The following is a 22,459-nucleotide window of genomic DNA, read 5'->3' as shown; positions in this document are numbered from 1 at the left end:
ACACACACACACACACACACTTTCAAAAAGAAGCAGATTTTGAAAGTTGACTTTTTCTTCTGAAGGTTATTGATTCCCAATTTTCTTACTGAATTTGACAGGATCTATTTTGATATGAGTTGCAGCTTTAAAGACTGCAAAAGCTGTTGTCAGCTTGGTGATTATATTTTATATTCTCAATTTTGGGGGGCAACAGTGTGTGAAAGATTTGGATTCTCAATTGCCTCAGAAAAGGCAGATTACTGGCAGCATTCACTCTCGCAGTTTTAAATAGAAGATATATATATATAACTTTTGATGGTCCCCATTTCTGTAGAATAAAGTCCAAAATTTTGCATGGCATTTAAGACCCATAGCAATATGCCCATCGGAGCCTCTTGTTTCTTGCTGTTCTCTCTTGTGTCTTCATTTTAGCTAAAGAGAACCCCTCACCCTCCTCAGGCTCTGTCATCTCTTTTTTTTAATCTTTTATTTTTCTTAAAGATTTTATTTATTTGACAGAGAAAGACACAGCGACAGAGGGAACACAAGCAGGGAGAGTGGGACAGGGAGAAGCAGGCTCTTCCCGCTGAGCAGGGAGCCCGATGCGGGGCTCGGTCCCAGGACCTGACCTGAGCCAGAGGCAGATGCTTAACGACTGAGCCACCCAGGCGCCCCTCTGTCATCTCTTTCAATCCTCCTGTCTTTGTGGTGCTCCCTCTGCTGTATATACGTTAGTGATTGTAGCAAATAAACTTCCCAACCTCAGGGGCTTAATATGATTAAAGCATACTTATTTTTGCTCAGATAAGTGTGGAATACAATCACTCCTAGAGGATGTCCTTTCTCCACGTGTTTTCAGGGATCCAGGTTTCTTCTGTGGCTCCCCCATGTTCACACATGACTCCAAATGTTGTCCTCATCATCTCCAGTCTAGCCAGCTGGAAGGCAAAAGGCATGAGGGTCATGAGTCAGGGGGCCAAACAGGCCAGGAAGCAACTGATGTTACTTCTCACATTTTATTGGTCAGAACTGACACATGGCCATGTCTAACCACGAGGGAGACTGGTAAGCATAATCTAGCAGTGCCCCAGGAGAAAAAGGAAATGGTTTTTGGTGACTTGCTAACCAGTATCCTCCACAGTATTTCCTTCTGGTTGCAAATTATTCCATTCTTCCTTTCTTTCATAGAACATACCCATTTCTCATAGGCAACCCAAAGACCCATGAAGTCAGTGAGGTGGCACAAAGTTCAGATCTTCAGATGATAGTGTCTGGATGGGGCCTCTTGTGGTGATCTGTCAATAAAAAGGTGGTTCATCCTTTCTCTCAGTGTACAGTGGTGAATCAGGGACAGGATAACGCTAAAAAACAAAAGCAAACATTTTTGGAGCACAAGAGTACTCCACCCCCCTCCCCCACCCCTCTTTTGGAAAACAGAAGAATGCAAGACACTTGGCAATTTCTAGTTTTGCTAGTATATATAAAATCCTGAACAGGCATTGTGAAGGTATCCTGCCTTCATAAGGTGGGGTGGAAAGTTCCTTGATTAGATTCTGATTTTGCTCTCCTGGTGGAACTCCCTTGGCCATGGCCCTTGGTCCATCCTCTGGAAGGGTCTTCCATGTCCTGTTTTCCATGGCCACACCTGAAGAGGACATTTGGGAGTGTATTTTTCTTGAAGGCTATACAACTTTCACAGCCTGCGTCCTGCTTGTGCAAGTGTGAGGTCCTGAGGATTGTTTTAATGCTCAAGTAGTCCAAGGCTTTTTCAGGTTGGGATTATGTTTATTTGGCAGTACAATTCACTCAGAAACTTAGAAGGCTTTCGATCTGGTAGCATCTAGTCGGTTCCATGTGCCAGTAAATATACCCAAAGTTTTGCCTAGATGTCATTCTCAAGTCTTATTTGCTTTCTTGTTCCCAAGCCCTTCCTTCTCAATTTAATGGTGGCTACCTTGAAGCCAGTAGGTTTGGGTGAGGCCATACCATTAATGTAATCTTTGTAATAACACTGAAAATTTCAAACAATTCATATTATTCTTATTGATTGCTAATCATATTTCAGAGTAATAAAATATATCATCCTCAGTAAATTAATATTCACTTAGAAAATCTTTTTATAGGTAAAATACAACATATAGAACTTTCACTTAAAAATACAAATTTTATGAAAATTTTAAGAATTTTTGAGATTTTTGGATAAAGATATGTTATAAAAAATATTCCTTAGTTTGAACATTGTCAGAAAAGAATACCCAAATTCCTCTGAAACCACTAATTCTATTTAGTTATCCAGTTGCTGTTTTCAATAACATTAGTAAGAAAATACACTTACAGTTTTATACTACAATCATATGTCAAGTAATTAGAATAGAATAAATGTTGACATAGATATTAGGTTGAATATTGTTTACATATTTTTAAAAACAGTGTTCTTTCACTCATTTGAATTAAAAAATGAAATACTTGGGATGCCTGTATGGCTCAGTCGGTTAAGCATCTGCCTTCGCTCAGCGGGGAGCCTGCTTCTCCCTCTGCCTGCCACTCCCCCTGCTTGTACTCTCTCTCTCTGACAAATAAAATCTTTTAAAAAAATGAAATACTTAAATCTTACTCTTATGCTCCAAAAATGTTTGGAAACATTTTTTTTTTTTTAAAGATTTATTTATTTTAGAGAGTGTGATGGGGAGGGGCAGAGGGAGAGGAAGAGAGAATCTCAAGCAGACTTCCCACTGAATGCAGAGCCAGACACAGGGCTCCATCTCATGACCCTGAGATCATGACCTGAGTCAAAATCAAGAATCAGACACTTAGGGGTGCCTGGGTGGCTCAGTCGTTAAGCGTCTGCCTTTGGCTCAGGTCATGGTCCCAGGGTCCTGGGATCGAGCCCCGCATTGGGCTCCCTGCTCACTGGGAAGCCTGCCTTTCCCTCTCCCACTCCCCCTGTTTGTGTTCCTGCTCTCGCCATCTCTCTGTCAAATAGATTAAAAAAAAAAAAAAATCAGACGCTTAACTGACTGAGCCACCCCAGGCTCCGCTGGAAATATTTTTCTAATTTTTAGCAAAGAAATCTATCCCAGTGACTTTAGTAATAGTCATTGTAACCAAATGCAATTACTATTTTGTGATCTTAATAGTTCATAGGACTTAAGTATGTTTGAAGGTGTGATGAAGTAGCCCCATATTTCCATTTGGTTATGTGGTTTGAAATCATAGTTCTGACTATTGGACATTCTCTTAATGAAACCATGAGGTAATGCATTCTTTGGGAAATATATGCTGACAGATGGGAAAAATAATCTTAGGAAATTGTGCTTGACATATTGGTCAGATATCATCTGAACGAGTAACTTTGTGGCTTGGTCATGTAAAAAATATTCACAAAACCTGTCTGAAAGTCCTCATATTTCCAAAAAAACAAAAACAAAAACTTTAAAACGAAGTAGAATAAACCTAGTAACATCCCAAGATTCTAGTTATATTACCAAACTCCCTGTTGTTAATAAGGTAATGGAACCAAACAGATATGGGAACAAAATTAATTTATACTGACACAATTCTTCTAAGAACACATACCAGTAATCCTTGGATTTAGAAGGCATAATGAAAGAAGGTACCAATAAAATAAGGCATTTCAAGGCTATGAAAAAGACTTTAAGAAGGAAGACTGTATTTCCAATAATCCAAAGTACTTCCCAGAAGCTTGAATGACCCAAAATAGGATTTTACAAAGATTAAATTGTAATAAAGTGACTGAAAATGAAAGAGAACAGAAGAAGATCCAGCCAAGAATACTAGTAACCAAGTGTAGTGAATCTTTGGGCACTTTTTCTTAGAAAAAGCCCTATTTACAGTGCTTTTGTTGGCATACATTAAAGTTGTTAGAAGCCCAGTTCCAAGAGAAATTACATATATTCCTGAAGCTTGGACTTTCTGCACATCCTTTAGGCATGGAGTTCATCTGGATGGGAACCTCTCAGAGATGAAGGCAAGGCCCTTCTCCGTCTTGTTGCAGGAGCACTTTGGAAGGTTGCTGCTACTGCTGCATTGTCCACACTTCCTAGAGGGTGGCATGGCCCTTGAATACTTGTACTCTGATCCACGTTCCTTTGCATCAGGACTGTGTTTCCTCTAATGATGAATGGATGGAAGTCTCGCAGTGGTGTTAGGGACAGTGGGAGACAGTCCTACGTCTTCAGTCAGGGCCCTCACACCCAAACCCCACCACAACTAACTTTGTTAGCCCCAGTGAAAGCAGCAAAGCTAGGTTTCAGTGGGCTTTTGTGTTCAAATTTTTTTTCAAAATTGTCTGAAAATTTGGGCTCTAATAGTTTTCATATAGCCTTCCTAGTCAGATCCCTGATTTCTGGACACTCAATTGCTGCTTGCAAACTGGCCAGTTATTTCCTGAGCTCATTTCTTATAATACTTTGCTTGACATACAAAGAAAAGTGAGCCCACAGTTATTCTCCTGCCAACCACATCCCCCAGAGTTACAGTCTCAGTGGGCATGTGGTCTGCTTTCCAAGTTATCCCAGGCAAGTTTACCACAGGTTTTGTCACTGTGTAATTAGGGTGTCCATATTTACAGCTCTGTGATAGATTCCTTTATAATAAGTCTTGACATCCTCCGACTTTTTTATTTTCCAAAGCTCTTTTGACTCTTATATGTTCTTTGCAGCTCTATATGAATTTCAGACTGATCTATTCAATTGCTATGAAAAAGCCTGCTGGGATCAGGAACTGAAGCTGGAGAAGTAGGTGGGGAGGGAGGAGAGGAGAGGAGAGTTGGTGGAGCAGGGAGGTCACTAGGCAGTCCTCCTGAAGCCCTGGCCTGGTGGACAGAGCTTGAGGGGTATCTGCTGAAAGGTCCATAAAGAGGACCATGGAGGTCTGTGCAGGGCTGTGATCTGGTCCTTGTGGTTGCCTCTGTGAGTTTGCAGTTGGGTATCTGGTCATGGGTTGCTGTTGGTCAGCAGGGCAGGCAGATGGGAAGAACAGCTGGATCTGGAGGCAGAGGAGGGTGCAGAGTGGGAAGAACAAATACAGATTGGCACCTGCTTGCTTCTCTGCATCTCTTTCTCCTCACCTCTAACCATGATGACCTTTAGAGCATAAAGTCTGCTGCTTCATTTCACTTTCCAAATCATGTGCAAGTTTCTAACCCAGAACCAAACAGGGAAGAAGGTGAAAAAATGTAGTTCCAACTTAGACTGAGACAGAATAAAACCATTTTCTTTTTCTCTCTGTGTCACCATCTTCATCCAATCAGCCACTAACTCCTCTTGATTCTACATCATTATTTCTGCATTATAAACCATTCCCTTTTCTGCCATTGCTCTTTTTAGTTTAATCGCTCATACATTTTATGTCTGGATTACTGTAGTAGCCTCCTAACTTGTGATTACATCAAATACGGTCATGTAGGTTGTGCACTACACAACTTCACAGGTGCCATTCATAGACCAGGCTTAATGGCCCTCCCTAGAGTTGTTCAGGGAACAACATGCAGAATTGTACATAGTTCCATCTCAGGTCTAGCCCTGCTTCCTTCAGTAACTTGGGTCATCCTTTCATTTATTTTTTTTATTTTTATTTTTTTAAAAGATTTTATTTATTTATTTGACAGAGAGAGAGACAGTGAGAGAGGGAACACGAGCAGGGGGAGTGGGAGAGGGAGAAGCAGGCTTCCCGCTGAGCAGGGAGCCCGATGTGGGGCTTGATCCCAGGACCCTGGGACTATGACCTGAGCCAAAGGCAAACGCTTAACGACTGAGCCACCCAGGTGCCTCTGGGTCATCCTTTTAAAAGGCAAAATGGACCCTATCATTCTCCTGCCTAAAATTGTTGGCCTCCCATGACCTTCAGGGTAAAATTCAAATTCCTTAGCATAGCATACAATCCATTCATGATTAGCAGATGAGCATAGGCTCTGGAATCAGAATTTCTAAGTTGGAATTTTATCTTATCCACTTCTACAATATATGACCTTGGGCAAGTCACTTAATCTTAACTGGGCTTCTGTTTCTTTAATTGTAAAATGGGGGAGGAGGGTGAGACTAGTCCTTTCCTCATCAACTTTTGTCAGCATTCATTGAGATGTAAAGATATATTCCTTCTATAGTGCAGTCTCTCACCATTGCCAGTGCCCACCCCAACTCTATGTTTGATCTGCACTGAACTCCCATACTAGTTCTCCTCGTTGTGCCCCATCCTGCCTCTGTACCTTTACACATACCTCTTCCCCCTGGCTAGAACCTCCTCAATTCTACAGGACTCAGTGACTCATCACTCCCTCCTGGCAGCTGCCTCGGATTGCCTCAGCCTCAGTTAGTGACGGTTCCCTTGGGCTGTGTCAGCGTCAGTGCTTGATTATACCACAGTGGATTCTCTTTTTCTGTCTCCCCTGCTATACACTATAGACACTCTTCCCTGCTAGACTATAAACTCTAGACCATGTTTTGCTTGAGGGTAGGAACTGTTTTACCTGTCCTTGTATCCTTAGTTCCTAATGTAGCACTGACTAAGTTTTTAAGAATGTTTGTCAGCAAGTTCTCAAAAATGTTTATTGAATTAATCAATGTTGAATGATGAGGGCTCTAACAGGTATTGTTATACTTTATGGAGAGATATAAAGATGATGGAATATTCGGGGACAGTGCATAATAGCAAGAAGTTTAGAATTCTGAAGGTTAGTGATTAGGTAGATTTCAAAGTATGTATGTTGCTGTTAAGAATAGAAATTAAAAAAATGGAAATTTTCTTTTTTAAATTTTAATTCAATTAATTAACATGTAATGTATTATTTGCTTCAGGGGTACAGGTCTGTGATTCATCAGTCTTACATAATACCCAGTGCTCATTATAACACATACCCTCCCCAATGTCTATCACTCAGTTACTGCATCCCTCCACCCCTCTCCCATCCAGCAACCCTCAGTTTGTTTCCTATGATTAAGAGTCTCTTATGGTTTGTCTCCCTCTCTGCTTTGTCTTGTTTCATTTTTAAGAATGGAAATTTTCTTAATGGAAAGAATGAATAAGGACATTTTTTGGTTAAGGCATTGTTTACTACTATTTGCTCAACATCCATTACTTTAAGACCTCTTACAGATATTGAAACCCACAACTATATGGTCAATTAATCTTCAACAGAGCAGAAAAGAGTATCCAATGGGAAAAAGATAGCCTCCTCAACAAATGGTGTTGGGAAAACTGGACAGCAACATGCAAAAGAATGAAACTGGACCACTTTCTTATACACAAAAATTCAAAATGGATTAAAGACCTAAACGTGAGACCTGAAACCATAAAAATCCTAGAGAACACAGGCAGTAACCACTTTGACATCAGCTGTAGCAACTTCTTTCTAGATATGTCTCCTGAGGCAAGGGGAAAAAAAGCAAAAATAAACTATTGGGACTTCATCAAAATAAAAAGCTTTTGCACAGTGAAGGAAACAATCAACAAAACTAAAAGGCAACCTATGGAATGGGAGAAGATACTTGCAAATGATATCAGATCAAGGGTTAGTATCCAGAATCTGTAAAGAACTTATAAAACTCAACACCCAAAAATGAAAATCCAATTTAAAAATGGGCAGAAGACAAGAGCAGACATTTCTCCAAAGCGGGCATCTAGATGGCCAACAGACACATGAAAATATGCTCAACATCACTGATCATCTGGGAAATACAAATCAAAACTACAATGGGATATCACCTCATACCTGTCAGAATGGCTAAAATCAACAACACAAGAAACAACAGGTATTGGCAAGGATGTGGAGAAAGGGGAACCCTCTTGCACTGTTGATGGGAATGCAAACTGGTGCAGTCACTTGTGGAAAACAGTATTAAGTTTCCTCAAAAAGTTAAAAATAGAACTACCCTATGATCCAGCAATCACACTACTGGTTATTTACTCAAAGAATACAAAAATACTATTTCAAAGAGATACATTCACCCTGATGTTTTTAGTAGCATTATCTACAATAGCCAAATTATGGCGACAGCCCAAGTGTCCACTGATTGATGAATGAATAAAGAAGAAGTAGTGTATATATACAATGGAATATTACTCAGCCATAAAAAGAATGAAATCTTGCCACTTGCAACAACATGGATGGAGTAGAGAGCATTATGTTAAGTGAAATAAGTCAGCCAGAGAAAGACAAATACCACATGATTTCACTTATATGTGGAGTTTAAGAAACAAAACAATTGAGCAAAGGGGGAAAAAAGAGCGAGGCAAACCAAAAAACAGACTCTTAACTATAGAGAACAAACTGATGGTTTTCAGAGGGGAGGTGGGTGAGGGATGGGTGAAATAGGTGATGGGGATTAAGGAGTGCACTTGTGATGAACACTGGGTGAAGTATGGATGTGCCAAATCACTATATTGCACACCTGAAATTAATATACAATGTATGTTAAATGGAATTAAAAAAATTTATTTTAGAGAGAGCATATGGGTGAGGATGAACGGGTGGGGGGGGTGAGGAACAGAGGGAGGAGCAGAGGGAGAGGGATAAGCAGACTCCATGCTGAGTGGCTGAGTGCAGAGCCCTAGGTGGGACTTGATCCCATGACCTTTGATCATGACCTGAGTGCAATCAAGAGTCCGACGTTTAACCTTAACCGACTAAGCCTCCCAGGTGCCCCCTAACTGGAATTTAAATAACAAAAATATTATTGAATAATGCATTAAAAGTTCTTTAAAGAGTATTCTGTTTGCCAGTGGTTAATTGTATTATCAAAAAACATAAAGTAGCTATCCTTGGGAAATTATGGACCAAAATCCTGGGAACTACCTGTTAATTCTAAAATGTCTGTATGAGTTCAATCTTTTTTTTTTTTTTAAGATTTTATTTATTTATTAGAGAGAGAGAGAGAGTGAGATCATGAGCAGGGGGGAGGGGTTGAGGGAGAAGCAGATTCCCTGCTGGGCAGGGGGCCCGATGTGGAACTTGATCCCAGGACCCTGGGATCATGACTGGAGCTAAAGGCAGATACTTAAACTACTGAGCCACTCAGGTGCCCCTCAATCATTTTTTTTTTTAAAAGATTTTATTTATTAGCACGAGAGCACAAGCAGAGGGAGGGGCAGAGGGAGAGGGACAAGCAGATTCCCTGCTGAGCACAGAGCCGGAGGCAGGGGCTTGATTCCAGGTCCCTGAGATCATGACCTGAGCCGAAGTCAGATGCTTAACTGACTGAGCCACCCAGCTGCCCCAAGTTCAACCATTTTAACAGTGGACCTTGCCTTAGCCAGTAGTTTATACCTGATGTTTCTGATGGCAATCTTTTAATAAAGAGAATAAGTAACACTCTGAGGGTTTTTTTTCTTTAAAATTTCAAATTTCCATGTACTGAATATGCTTGAAATAAAGTACATCTGTTAATTTTTTTTAATTTTTAAATTTCTGTATCAATAATTACTAGGTTTCTTAAAGTTTGAAATACAAATGTCAGTGCATGGACTAAATATCAGAGGATATTAAATCTAAGCACTTCTGTGGGCTCTAGGTGTTGACCTTTTCCAAAAACCTGTCCTTTCTTCAAATAGGTTCTTGATTTGATAGGAGGAAAAGTTTGAATAAATATGGAAATGATCACTCTCAACATCAGTCTCATGCTTTGTTAAACTTATGACTCTAACTGCTATCCAATGCATCACAATTGTAAGATTAAAAAGAGTGACTTGCTTAAATATTTTTGCATCTTACAAATGAATAAAAATATGAAAATCTCACTAAAGAAATGGGCAAAGGGCGTATCAAAGGAGTCAGAAAAGAAAAAAATTAAAATGGCCAATAAATATATGGAAAAATTTTAGCCTTACTAGTAACAAAATGCAAACCAACACAATAATGAGATACCATTTTAATCTATTTCAATAGCAAAAGATGTGAAGAAGTGGGTATTTTCATTCATTGCTGTTGGGAGTGTAGATTTGTAGTCTTCTCTGCAATTTGATAGTGTGTGTGAAAGGCTTTAAAAATGCTTTTAGCTTTGACTTGGGAATCCCACTTGTGGGAATTTGTTCTAGGAAAATAATAGGACAAATGCAGAATGGTATACCTTTAAGCATATTTGTTACAGCTTTGTTTTTGAAATGGCATTGGGTGGGTAACCTGCTTTTGCCTGGTTTCTGTGTGGAGGGACAGACATTTCTGGAATCCTTCTGGAATCCACTGCATGCTCCTCCCCAGGGGAAGAGGAGCAACTTGCTTGGTTGTGCTCAGGGTTCTGCTGCCTCTGTTCTGGCACTTCGGATCACTCTGCCTGCAGAAAACCTGTCCTCATTGGCTCTCTGCCAAATGCAGCTTTTATGGGGAAGGCCTCCCCACACCGGGGAAGTTTTCCAGCTCTACCTGTGCCTGTCTAGGAAACTCCTCAACTCCAGATACTGTGTTAGGAATCTCATTGGGCTGCACCACTGATGCATGTCCTCCATCCAACTTTTATAAATATATAAAAAATAAGGCTGATATTTTGATTTCTATCTGTCTGACTCCTCTCTAGTGATCAGTTAGTATTGAACCAGGGCTTCCTGACACCCCCAAGAAATAAGAAGAAACAAAATAGAATTTGGATATCCAAAACTTGGGGTTGATTAAAAGGATATGGCTGTAAAGTTGGAAATGATGCAGCAATTAAAAATGATTCTGTTGATGTATATACCGATAAATGAAGAAGATTCTAATATAGCATTTTGCATATGAACACATTTATTATATACGTATGTAGACAGCTCTTTTCCTCTCTCTCTTTCCTCCCCTATATTTTCTAAAGCTTCTGTAACTACGTACAAATAGATTAATTGCATTTTTGCCTGCGTATAGGCTGTACTTATGGCTGTGTTTTCCGTGTTTATGGTGGCTGGTGTGTGCTTTCCCTTCTTCTTTTGTTTCACGGGGAGTTTCCCTGATGGGGTGAGCAGGAAATCTGGAATTGGGTCAGCTTTTCCCAGCTGGACACCTTTGTTACATAGACACCCCTCGCAGGATGCCTGGCCACTGGTTATCTATGGCTACTGGCTTCACCCTCCTACCTTCTCGGCAGAGCCTCACCTGGTCAAAAAGGGGCTCACCTGTGGGCCCAAATGAGGCAATAGTGTCATCTTGTTCCTCTACTGCCTATTCTGTCTCCTGCTCAGGAAGCTGAAGCTGTTGTCTGAGGAGAACCAGTACCTCAGTCATCCTCGTGCTGTTGGGGGTTGGGAGAATTCTCCTACTCAAGAGAATAAAACTGTGGATAATACCAATTCCAGGGTGAGATGATGCACAGAATTACCTCTAATTTATGGAGATACCAAAATCATCATTTGTAATGGCTCCTGGGAATTGGAATTTTCCAAATAAGTGAAGTTTCTAGATAGCTAACATTTACTCCTTTAAGAGCCTATATTATTTTTCTTTTTCAAGATTTATTTATTTATTTGACACAGAGAGACACAGCGAAGAGAGGGAACACAAGCAGGGGGAGTGGGAGATGGAGAAGCAGGCTTCCCGCCAAGCAGGGAGCCCGATGTGGGGCTTGATCCCAGGACCCTGGGATCATGACCCGAGCTGAAGGTAGACGCTTAATGACTGAACCACCCAGGCACCCCTACTATTTTTTAAAATCATTTTTAATGGAAATCTTTTTTTTTTTTTAAGATTTTATTTATTTATTTGACAGGGAGAGACACAGCGAGAGAGGAAACACAAGCAGGGGAGCGGGAGAGAGAGAAGCAGGCTTCCCGCGGAGCAGGGAGCCTGATGCGGGGCTCGATCCCAGGACGCTGGGATCATGACCTGAGCCGAAGGCAGACGCTTAACAACTGAGCCACCCAGGTGCCCCTTTAATGGAAATCTTACTGAAGGGCTTTCAATTTATTTTCATAAACATTCAACATTTTCTTGATGACTCAGTCTCATCCTTATAAAAAAACATTTTATTGTGCTGTAGAATGGTGATGTTCTCTGACTACATTAAACCACGTAGTCCTGAAGAGCAGCTCCTGGTTGTACTTTTAAGGTCACGCCTGTGTTTTTTAGATGGTTGGCCTACTTCCCCTGCTGAAAACTGTTCCATTGATCGTCTGTGTGCTCTGGTTGAGACCCTGCTATGCTGAATTAGCATTTGGTTCGTAAGGTCTCTGATTAGCATTAAGATTTAGCATCTTGTGACAGACACATTTCTGCCGCTGTGAGGCCATTTTCATTTGGTTCTGGGTTTGCTGTTGGGTGTCAGCCACTGTGGTTAAAGTGGTCAGTAATCAGAACTTTGGTTGAATGGGCCATTCTTGTATTTTACAAGATATCCATTCACCTTTTTGACAATCCAATTAAAATTCACATTTTCCTTTACAAACAGGCTTCCTTATAGATTAATGATCACTTACATTATAATTGTAGAAACTGTGGTTCAAACAAATGAAGTCAATATTCTAATCTTGTTTATAATAAAATTGAAATGTTTATGAATTTCAGGTTCTACTCCTGAGGCTGTAAGACTGGAAATCACAAGCTATTTGTAAGAGAATTCTGAGGAGACAATTGAATGATCATATTCATTCATTTTAACTCTATTCAACTTAATTTTTTGAAAGGTTTATTTATTTACTTGAGAGAGAGAGAGAGAGTGCATGTGCGTACTGGAGCACACACGAGCTGAAGGAGGGAGTGGGAGAATGAGAGAGAAAGAATCTCAGACTCCCTGCTGAGTGCAGAGCCTGAGGTGGGGCTTGAGATCATGACTTGAGCTGAAACCAAGACTTGGATGCTCAACTGACTGAGCCACTCAGGCGCCCCTCTATTCAACTTAAGAAAGTGATTATTTTATTGGTTTTCCATCACCTAAAGTATGAAGTGCAATTTCTTTAACATTCTGTCAGTTAGTTTGGCTACCTAAAAAACACCCCAAACATAGTGGTTTAAAAAGAAAGTTTCATTATGTTTTATGATTCTGTAGCTCAGTGGGCAGCTCTTTTCGTCTGAGTCAGCTTGGCTAGAGCCGGGTGGTCTAGGTTTTCCTCAAGTATCTGGGGTGGCTGAGATGACTGGGGCCTCTCTCCATGAGATCTTTTATCTCCAAGGGGGGCTAGCCCAGGTGGGTCATACAGTGGCAGAAGGGCTTCCAGCAGCAAGAGAGGGCAAATTCCAAAGCACAGGTAATTTTCAAACTCTGCCTCTGTTACATTTACTGATGTCCCATTGGCCAGACTAAGTCGCACTCGCTCTAGTGCATGAGTACAAAGAGTTGCGGGGTCATTACTGCAGTGGTCTATCATAGCATGCTCCAAACTATCATTCTAACCCTGCAGTTCCCAAACTGGCTGAGGTGTTCTGGAACACCTCAGGGGGTGTTGTGGGACATTTAAAAATTTCCAGGGAAACATAATTATACTCCATGACTGTTGGACATCATGCAAATGATGAGCTAGACGTAGGCCACTGTGTTGACATCATAATGATACATTCCTTTTGGTGCTGTTGTATCTTTGCAAGGCTGGGTTTTTGGTGGTTGCTGTGATAAAAAACAAGTACAACATGAAAATTACTGCAGAACAGGGAGTGAGGGTGGTGGTGCCCAATTTGATTCCAAGATTGCAGAAGTGGTACAGTGCCCAGAAGGTGCAGAGATCTCATTATTAAGTAAATGTAGTTATTTAAGGATGAAATAAAATATTTTTGTAAAAGTATATGTGTATTATTATTCAAATTGCTAGGGCACACATACTTAAAAAGTTGTTTGGACCTGACTCCCTAGGAAATGAAACTATTAAGTATTTCTTTTGGTCTAGGGACACTGTGAAAAAATTAACAAGACACTAAGGATGCTGTGAACCGGGAAAGGTCGGGAGCTGCTGTTTTAACCTTATTTGCTACTGCTGAAAAAAGAAAAAAGTCAGGAAGGAAAGTTAGTTTTGGGAAAAGGTAAATGGATTCAGTTGTGGAGTTTCTGAGTCTAAGGGCCTAGTGGGCCATTCAGGGAAAGGTTAGAGCTGGGATGCAGGCAGGAGGTTTAAAGCAGAGCTAATTCCATCCCTGAATAGTCATGTGCAGACTCTCTTTCTGATTGCTTTGGATATTGTATAAACTCAAGAATTGCAAAAGAAAAAGGTAGGGTTGTTGAAAGGGAAGGAATCTAAAAACCAAAACTTGAAACCGACCTGCAAAACAAATGTTCTTGGTTTAATGTTTTTGCAAATGTTAAATGGATGCATTTGAATTTCCTTCTTACATCATGTTTTATTGCAAAGGTTCTATGGAAGAGCCATGAGGTTTACTATAGTAGAGAAAGAGAAGGTGAACTCTTGACCTCTTAGCCAGGTGTTGTGCAGATAGGGGGTTTGCTTAATTACTTTATTTCCCATTTAGCACATCACTAGCTGAGCCCAGAAGATCCAGATCTTAGAGGGCCATTCACTGAATACAGAGGACACCCTTATACACACTTAAGGCTTCACAAGATTAGCATCAAGAAGTAGGAGGATATGATGTTAGGAAAGTAAAGACCTCCCTCCCTCATACATGTACATTTTTTGGCCAAGGAGACTGTAGAAAAGGAATAGAAAGAGAAGATAGTGATTTGTGTCTTGTAATTTTCCCCCATAGCTTGGGGGAAATGAGAATAATAATAAGGACAAAGAGGGAAGATATTGCCCATTTCCAAGTTGGGGGCCGTAGAAAGCTCACTTTTGTCCTGTTCACTTGTACCAGCTTGGGCGTATGACCATAACAACTTAGCTATGCACCACAGACAGAAGGAGATCCTCTGGCTTTGTTTTCCTATGCTGCTTCCAATTCCATGTTTTGTAGATGATGTGACTAGAGCCAGTAGGCCTTCCAAGGCACCATCTGCCCACCCTGCCCTGTCAAGGCAGGTGTACAGACAGGCCAGTAGACTGGGTGAGGGTCAGAGTAGTCACTCCACAGTCTGTAGCCAACATAGTAGGGGTGAAGCTGAGCTATGCAGAGGTGTTAGAAGTGTTACTTGGTCCTGACCAAGCAAGAGGCCCCCAGTGAATAATGGTTGTTGTCTTGAGATCAATAGTAACTTCCTAATGCATGCCAATGACCCCCATGAGGCTAGGAGGCTCTTCTCTCAGGGTTGTAAAGACCCATCATGATATTCCTTCTCCTCAGATATCCAGATGTCATCTCAGGGAGAGAAACAGGGGAAGGAGGCAGCTGACGAGGGCCAGCATTGACTACATAATTTTTGGGGCCCAGTGCAAAATAAAAATACAAGCCCCTTGTTCAAAAATTAAGAATTTTAAGGCTGCAACAGCAGAGCATCAAACCAGGTGTGGGGTCCTTCTAAGAGTAGGACCGTGCAACTGCACAGGTCTCAGACCTATGAAACTGGCCCTGTTGAGAGCCTCAACATATTTTTCCCCTAGAGATTCTCAACACTGCCCAAAGAGATTGTTGAAATTATCAGATTGGATTAAATTTAAACTGCATTGGACATATAGTTAATTCTTTCCCCATTAACCAGCAAATGGGAACCTGGGAGAAATGCCAGATTAGTTTATGGACAATCAAGACATTACTGAGTTGGGTTGAGTTATATTTGTGGCTCTTCTGTAAAGACATCATTTTCTCCTTTTTATAGGAGAAAAGTTTCTGTTTAGAGAGGTTAAGGGATTGCTCAAGGTCACCCAGGTAGTTAGTGGTGAAATAAGATTTAAACCCAGGTATGACCCCAAAATTCAGACATGTTTCCACTCTTCTGATGTCAAAGCTAAATCTGAGAAATTGAACTTTAAAGTGAGATTTCTATTGAAATGTACTTATTTTTTGAAGTGCATGAAGAGTATACCTTATCACCAATAGGAATGATACTGTCCCCTAGAGAGCATTTTCGAAAACTGAGGGGTATTTTGGTTGTCTGAGAGGATGCTGGTGGGCAAAGCCTAGGGATATTAGAAAGTTGAAATTTGTAGGACAGTCCTACACAAGGAAGAATTGTTTGATGTTCTGCATAACTTTTTAAAAAATTTAATTTTATTACATTATGTTAGTCACCATACAATACATCATTAGTTTTTGATGTAGTGATACATGATTCATTGTTTTCGTATAACACCCAGTGCTCCATGCAGTACTTGCCCTCCTTAATACCCATCACCGGGCCAACCCATCCCTCCATTCCCTGATTTCCTCCCCTTCATTTTTCCCTTCCTTCTCCTAATGTCCTCCATGCTATTCCTTATGTTCCACAAATAAGTGAAACCATATGATAATTGACTTTCTCTTCTGACTTGTTTCACTTACCATAATCTCCTCCAGTCCCATCCATGTTGATGTAAAAGTTGGGTATTCATCCTTTCTGATGGCTGAGTAATGTTCCATTGTATATATGGACCACATCTTCTTTATCCATTCATCTGTTGAAGGGCATCTCGGCTCTTTCCACAGTTTGGCTATTGCGGACATTGCTGCTATCAACATTGGAGTGCATATGGCCCTTCTTTTCACTACGTCTGTGTCTTTGGGGTAAATATCCAGTAGTGCAATTGCTGGGTCATAGGGTAGCTCTATTTTTAATTTTTTGAGGCACTTCCACACTGTTTTCCAAAGTGGCTGTACCAACTTGCATTCCCACCAACAGTGTAAGAGTGTTCCCCTTTCGCCACAATCTCTCCAACATTTGTTGTTTCTTGCCTTGTCAATTTTTTGCCATTCTATCTGGTGTAAGGTGGTATCTCAATGTGGTTTTGATTTGAATTTCCCTGATGGCTAATGATGATGAACATTTTTTCATGTGTCTGTAAGCCATTTGTGTGTCTTCTTTGGAGAAGTGTCTATTCATGTCTTCTGTCCATTTTTTGACTGGGTTATTTGTTTTTTGGGTGTTGAGTTTGAGAAGTTCTTTATAGATCTTGGATATCAGCCCTTTACCTGTAATGCCATTTGCGAATATCTTCTCCCATTCTGTGGGTTGCCTCTTTGTTTAGTTGACTGTTTCCTTTGCTGTGCAGAAGCTTTTTATCTTGATGAAGTCCCAAAAGTTCATTTTTGCTTTTGTTTCACTAGCCTTTGGAGATATATCTTGAAAGAAGTTGCTGTGGGCGATGTCAAAGAGGTTACTGCCTATGTTCTCCTCTAGGATTTTGATGGATTCCTGTCTCACATTGAGGTCTTTCATCCATTTTGAGTTTATCTTTGTGTATGGTGTTAGAGAATGGTCGAGTTTCATTCTTCTGTATATAGCTGTCCAATTTTCCCAGCACCATTATTGAAGAGACTGTCTTTTTTCCATTGCATATTTTTTCCTGCTTTGTCGAAGATTATTTGACCATAGAGTTGAGGGTCCATATCTGGACTCTCTATTCTGTTCCATTGGTCTATCTGTCTGTTTTTGTGGCAGTACCATGCTGTCTTGGTGATGACTGCTTTGTAATATAGCTTGAAATCAGGTGATATGATGCCCCCAGCTTTGTTTTTCTTTTTCAACATTTCCTTGGCTATTCGGGGTCTTTTCTGATTCCATACAAATTTTAGGATTGTTTGTTCTAACACTTTGAAAAAAGTCATTGGAATTTTGATCGGGATGTCATTGAAGGTATAGATTGCTCTGGGTAGCATAGACATTTTAACAATGTTTATTCTTCTGATCCATGAGCATGGAATGTTTTTCCATCTTTTTGTGTCTTCTTCAATTTCTTTCATGAGTGTTCTGTAGTTCCTAGAGTATAGATATTTTACCTCTTTGGTTAGGTTTATTCCGAGGTATCTTATGGTTTTTGGTGCTATTATAAATGGAATCGTTTCTCTAATTTCTCTTTCTACAGTTGCATTGTTAGTGTATAAGAAAGCAACTGATTTCTGTGCATTGATTTTGTATCCTGCCACATTACTGAACTGCTGTATGAGTTCTAGTAATTTGGGGGTGGAGTCTTTTGGATTTTCCACATAAAGTATCATGTCATCTGCGAAGAGAGAGAGTTTGACTTCTTTGCCAATTTGAATACCTTTTATTTCTTTCTGTTGTCTGATTGCTGTTGCTAGGACTTCTAGTACTATGTTGAACAATAGTGGCAAGAGTGGGCATCCTTGTTGTGTTCCTGATCTTAAGGGAAAGGCTCTCAGCTTTTCCCCATTGAGGTTGATATTCACTGTGGGTTTCATTCCTCTGCATAACTTTTGATTGCCTCACCTGTCACTTGGGTAGGTGAAAACCTGTTTATGAGTCTAGAACCTAATAACATTTTACATTACCTTATCTTTTGCATGGTTTAAAAATAGGCTGAATTTTCTATAACTAAAACAACTATAAATGGAAGGAAGAGTATACTTGATTTGTTTCAAACTTTATCAAGAGTTGTTCCGCATTTTGGAAAACCACATTGCCCAATGGCCATGCTGCTTTTGGCATTTGGATCATCAATACAACACACCTTAATTTGTTAGTAGATGTCAACTTCCCATAGATTTCACATGTAGATGCATTGACTGCTTCTCCTTTGTGTTATAGTCAGGGCATATTTTGGTTTTGTTTAAAAGTTGTATGTGTAGGTAGGTTACAATTTTGTATGGATTTCATTTTAGGACTGTATAAGGGCAATGAAAAATATTTGCTATAGAAAGGGGTGAGTCTAACAGTTTGAGAACCACTGCGGTGGGAGACATGAGTATTTGGAATTAGTAAAGAGCAGAGTTATTTTTGCAAGAAAACCTTAGAGTTTTTGACTTTCCCTGAAGGGCTTATTGGCTGTGAGGGCAATAGCCCTAGCCTGGTGTGAAAGAGTTATTAAATCTTTTAAGAGACTATATTCTGTGTGTTAGGCACAGAATCAAGATATCTGACCTAATTTACCCAAGGAGTAGGGTTTTTCAGGTGACCTCCTTTTTTTTTTTTTTTTTTAAGTTAATTTTTGTCTTCTTGGCTGGACAAAGTTGTCCTTTTCATTTGAGGGAATGACCTTGGCAGGAAGAAAAGAGAAAAAACTCTTTTGACTCAGGTTTATTTTTTTCCTCTTGGGAAAAATAACTCTTTGAAAGTAAAATATCTGTGAGACATTCATATTGCAACTCAAAAGGCTCCCTGTTACTAATTGTTATGAGAAGGCTGGCATCAGGGGGGCTTCGGGCAAAATGTCCCAATCTACTGAGTTTCTTGAATGACCATTGCTTATGTAACTCCAGGACTCTGCCCTTTTTGTAGGAGGGATGTCTTACCACCTATTATTAACAATATTATATGCCAGTTAATCATATAAAATTGTTAATGAAAAGGTAAAAAACTATACTTTGAGTCAGAGGGAGTAAGTTCTTTGTTCTAGACATTCAGGGTCATGCCATGTAGTGACATCTATTATGGTAATTAGGGAAGAATTTTCCTCTCCTTCTTTTGGACCCTCTCCCTTCTGGAATCCTGCCCCTTCTCACACTGCCTTCCTGCATGGGACAGTGCTTGTCCAGGGACTTACGTCTGTCTGCACAGTCTCTGGTCTGGGTGATGGTTATTTGAACTGAGTCAGGAAAGTGCCTCTGGATCTTCTTGGCAGGTATCTACCTGAGTGTAAGCTGCTTGGTGTAATGATTCAGAGCCCAGTCTCTGGAACCAGTCAGCCAGGATTTCAGTTCTGGCTCTACGGTTAATAGTTGTCTGACTTAAATTCTCTGTCTCAGTGTTCTCATCTATAAAACAGGAATTATAATAATACTTAATCTGAGGGTTGTTGTGATGATTAAATGTATTAATATGTATGAATGGGAAGCAGGGAGGAAGAAAAACCTCTCTACCACACTTAACACATTTAAACGGAAGAATGTTCTTGGTTGGTGTTTTATTGCAGATTGGTTGAACCTAAATGACTTCTTTGATCTTGTGGATGGTGGGTCTAGGGGAACAGCTGGATAAATGCAAAATGGAAGGAGTCATCAACTTGGGCTTTGGATTCAGGAGTGTCACTCTTCTGTTCAAAAGCCATTGAAGTGTCCCCATTTCATTGAGAGTAAAAACCAAAGACTTCATAATGCCTACAGGGTCTTGCCTCATCTGGACCCTTGTGACCTCTCTGACTTTGTCATCAACTGCTTACTCTGCACTCCAGCCAGCCAGACAGGCCTTCTTGCTCTACCTCTGACATGCCAGGGGTACCCCTACCTTAGGGCTTTTGCTCTAGCTGAGCCCTGTGTCTAGAATGCTTTTCCCTTTGACATCAGCATGGCTCACTCCACCTATTTCAAGTCTTTACTCAAATCTCACCTTCTCAAGAAGGCTTGTCCTGATTACCCTATTTAATATTGAAACCTGCCTCTCAACCTCTACCCAGGCACTTCCATTCCCTTTACTGAGCTCTACTTTTTCGTCATAATGCCATTGATCTTCTAATAAACCATATAATTTACTTAGGTATTATATTTATTGTTTCTGATCTGTCTTTCTCTACTAGAATAGCAACTTAAAAAGGACAGGATATTGCTTTTCCACTCACATCCTAGAGTCTTGAGTTCTTGGCATATAGGAGGTATGTACTTAAAAAATATTTATGGAATGAATGTATGATTCACCCATTGAGGCTGAGGACATTGCTGATCTAATCACATCAGGGTTTTCCTAGCAAGAAAGAAGGGAGAAGAGCTATTGAATGGGCAGTTAACAATATCTGATGTGGATTCTAAAATGTCTGGCTGCACATTGGGGAAAATTGGATTATGGACTAATCGAGGAGTATTTAAGTCTTTTCCCAAATCTGGTATGCAAATTAAATGGGAGCTACATTTTATTTCCCGAACTTGTTTTATTTATTTTTATTTTTATTTTTTTTTAAATTTTATTTATTTATTTGACAGAGACACAGGGAGAGAGGGAACACAAGCACGGGGAGTCGGAGAGGGAGAAGCAGGCTTCCCGCGGAGCAGGGAGCCCGATGCGGGGCTCGATCCCAGGACCCTGGGATCATGACCTGAACCGAAGGCAGACGCTTAACGACTGAGCCACCCAGGCGCCCCCGGAACTTGTTTTATTTATTTTATTTTTTTATTTTTTAGATTTTATTTATTTATTTGAGACAGAGAGAATGAGAGAGAGAGAGAGCACATGAGAGGGGGGAGGGTCAGAGGGAGAAGCAGGCTCCCTGCCGAGCAGGGAGCCCGATGTGGGACTCGATCCAGCGACTCCAGGATCATGACCTGAGCCGAAGGCAGTCGCTTAACCAACTGAGCCACCCAGGCGCCCTTGTTTTATTTTTAACAAGAAGGTAGTGTATTTTCATGGACTGTATGAAAGAGTGGTAGCATTGAAATGGTTTTAGTCTTGCAGAGATGCCATATTACTAGGGATGGAGTGATGTAGGAAATAATGTATAAAGACACATGGTTCCTGGCACAAAGGAAGCACTCAGGAAAGATCTCAATTTTGCCTAGGGCTATTCTTACCTTTAAAAGTAATCAGAGGAATATATAATAAAAATGCATTCATATCAGAGAATCTCACTGTTGGAAAGGATTGGAGTGATGTATATCCTCTTCAGGGCTCTTCACAATGAGTGAAAAATGAATCAAGCACAAAAATCAGCACAAGTGAGCTAAAATCTGCCTTCTTTTAAATTTACTCTTTAGCATTCCAGAACAAATCTATTCACTTTTATACCTGAGATCCTCTCAACTATTTTTTTTTTTTTAAAGATTTTTTATTTATTTATTTGAGAGAGAGAGAATGAGAGAGAGCAAGCACATGAGAGGGGGGAGGGTCAGAGGGAGAAGCAGACTCCCTGCCGAGCAGGGAGCCCGATGCAGGACTCGATCCAGGGACTCCAGGATCATGACCTGAGCCGAAGGCAGTCGCTTAACCAACTGAGCCACCCAGGCGCCCAAGAGATCCTCTCAACTATTTGAAGACAGCAGTTGTGTTTTCTTTTCCATAGGGTAAACATCTTCAGTTTCTTATCTAGCTTACTTTTGAGAATCTTCACCATCCTGGCCACCCTGTTTCTGATGAAATACAACTTTACAATGTAGTTTTATTTTATTTATTATTATTTTTTATTTTTTAATTTTTTTATTATGTTAATCACTAACATTACATCGTTAGTTTTTGATGTAGTGTTCCATGATTCATTGTTTATGCATAACACCCAGTGCTCCATGCAGAACATGCCCTCTTTAATACCCATCACCAGGCTAACCCATCCTCCCACCCCCCTCCCCTCTAGAACCCTCAGTTTGTTTTTCAGAGTCCATCGTCTCTCATGGTTCGTCTCCTTCTCCAATATCCCCCCCTTCATTCTTCCGTTCCTGCTATCATCTTCTTCTTCTTTTTTTTTTTTTCTTAACATATATTACATTATTTGTTTCAGAGGTACAGGTCTGTGATTCAACAGTCTTGCACAATTCACAGCACTCAGCATAGCACATACCCTCCCCAGTGTCCATCACCCAGCCACCCCATCCCTCCCACCCCACCCCCCACTCCAGCAACCCTCAGTTTGTTTCCTGAGATTAAGAATTCCTCATATCAATGAGGTCATATGA

General features: G+C 40.4%; 1 pseudogene; it reads right to left on the bottom strand.

Annotated features, from left to right (window-relative positions):
• Positions 1 to 3,112: 3,112 nt before the first annotated feature.
• LOC116626606 lies at positions 3,113 to 21,903 on the bottom strand (annotated as a pseudogene).
• Between the last annotated feature and the right edge of the window lie 556 nt (positions 21,904 to 22,459).

Source organism: Phoca vitulina, unplaced genomic scaffold (genome assembly GCF_004348235.1).
Source record: "Phoca vitulina isolate PV1807 unplaced genomic scaffold, GSC_HSeal_1.0 scaffold2, whole genome shotgun sequence".
Taxonomy (NCBI): Eukaryota; Metazoa; Chordata; class Mammalia; order Carnivora; family Phocidae; genus Phoca; species Phoca vitulina.
This window is presented reverse-complemented; position numbering and strand designations above follow the sequence as displayed.